This window comes from Lupinus angustifolius, chromosome LG14, assembly GCF_001865875.1.
Source record: "Lupinus angustifolius cultivar Tanjil chromosome LG14, LupAngTanjil_v1.0, whole genome shotgun sequence".
NCBI lineage: Eukaryota > Viridiplantae > Streptophyta > Magnoliopsida > Fabales > Fabaceae > Lupinus > Lupinus angustifolius.
This window is the reverse complement of record NC_032022.1, coordinates 5,318,598-5,321,075: the sequence shown is the minus strand read 5'-3', so window position 1 is coordinate 5,321,075 and position 2,478 is coordinate 5,318,598.

The following is a 2,478-nucleotide window of genomic DNA, read 5'->3' as shown; positions in this document are numbered from 1 at the left end:
ACCATTGGTTAACCATTTCAATCTTTTGGAAACCGAATGTGCATTTATATTCAACTCCTCATCAATGTGATTTTTTAGCCACTTTATGAAATACCGATTATGCTCTTTGAAAATCCAATTTTCATTCTTACTTGGGTAACACTTCCTTAGCATCTCCTTGTGTCTTTCAACATATGCCTCAACCTCGTCGGCATTATGTAAAACATATAAGTGTGCTTGGTCCAATTTACATACCCTTTTAATGTCTTCATATAACGCTCAAAGGGGTACATCCATCTATATAGGAATGGTCATATAGTTGTGTCTCTCGAACAAGATGAATGCTTAGATGAACCATTATGTCAAGCTCACATAAAGTCAAAATAATTTGTCTTTGCAATTTAGGTAATTTCTCAGGGTCAATTACTTTGCTACAAATTGCCTTGAAGAAGCAGCATAACCTAGTTATGGTTCCTCGAACTTTTTTAGGTAGAATTGACCGTATTCTTATGGAGCAAGAAATGCTCCATAAGTACATGACAATCATGAGACTTAATACCTTTTAACTTGAGGTCTTTCATTGATACAAGGTTCTGAATGTTGGAATAGTATCTTTCTCCTTCCTCGACAAAGTATAAGTTGATGGATGTAGAAATGTACGTTTTCCCTTCATTATCGGCCTCAATTCCTTTCTTATTCTCATACTAACCAAGTCCAACCTTGCATTCAAGCCATCTTTGGTCTTACCAGGGATACGGCCAGGATAGATAGGCAGTCCTAGTGCTTTGTCAAGTATTATGCGACTATCCGGGTTTGCCTCCTTTTCTTTTAGGGCAACCTGACAAATCAAGAAAAAACATAATGTTAATTAGTCACATTTTGATAAATAAAGTATGGAAATTAAGTATAATTAAAAAATATGAGCACTTACAATACGTCTTGTCGCTTCTTGAACTTCCTCATTGTCGATGACACAATCCTTGTTCTTACGGGGCATCCACCTATAGAACATCGAGTTCTACTCCATGTGGATTCATAAGTGTATCGCTTTTGGTCTCCAACTAACAAAACATAACCAATAATAATGTAATTAGATATATATGCATACAAAACATAACCAATAATGTACAAATTAACAATACTTACAATTCTTTCCTCGATTCCTCTATACCCCGCTCGAGAAGCTCGGTATGGATATAAAGTCTTGGATGTCCTCTTGCAGTTTTCATTACTTAATTTCTGAAACAATAAACAACATTAATATCAACAATCATATACAAAAGCATATATACAAAAGTCAATACAAAGACTATGATTTTACCAAGAAAGACTCGTCTTGTGTGCGTAGGGTGACAAAAGTCTTCCAATACTCTTCATCAACGATATTTGCATATTTAGTTGGAGGTCTTAGGTTGACATTGTCATCAGCATCTCTGAGTAATTTTCTGGCATAAGTTCGGAATTGTCGGAGAGCCTTGCTAGCCGATTTAAGGATATAATCCTTATGCTCCTCACCAACTTCAAAAGTTGCCTGAAATAAAAACACATATATATTATATATTGCATGCATATACGTACATTGCATGAAAACGTAACACATATACATACATTGCATGAAAACACAAAAACACAAAAACTGAAAAAGAAATTTACTGTTATTACATTCCAAATACGCTCCTTCACGATATTCTTTATATCACTCCATTTCTTGATTGTTAGCTTCAGATTCTGCCTAACAACAACACTAATGTAGCTTACCAATGCGTTGCCTAACAAGAACACCAGTGTACCTTACCAATGATTGGCCTTTAGTGTTCCATTGAACTTCTATCTTCACATCCTAGCTTCTTGACCGAACAACATTCTTCATGGAAGTCATTGTGGAGTCGGTGTAGCTTCGTCACCACTGTGAGATACATGATCGCCACTTTCGGAAGCCATTGATGAAGTATTTTTAGTTTATGAGAGTATGAGGGTTTGTTGAGAGTACGAGGATTTCTTTTCGAGTAAGTTTGAGAGTGTAGAAGAAACAATTCATGTTTTAGATATTTAAACTGTAGTAACCATTTAACAGCACATATTAACGATAGCGTTGTTGTATTGACCTCTTCAACAACGCATATTAACGGTAGCGTTGTTGTATTGACATCTTCAACAGTGCATATTAATAATTACGCTGTTGTTGTGTATCGAACTGTGCACTACTCATTTTATGAACACGACCTCTTCCACAGTGCATATTTAACGTAGCACTGTTGTATCAACATCTTCAACAGTGCATATTAAGGATTGCGCTGTTGTTGCGTATCCAATTGTTTACTACTTATTTTCATTAATACATCAACAGTGCTACCGAGATGTAGTGTTGTTGAATAGAATCTAATTGACAACACTAATTGAATTATGCGCTATTGAATAAAATCTAATTGACAGCGGAATCGTAATTATGCGTTGTTAAACTAAACTCATTTTCCAAATTAACAACGTATTCGTAGTTAT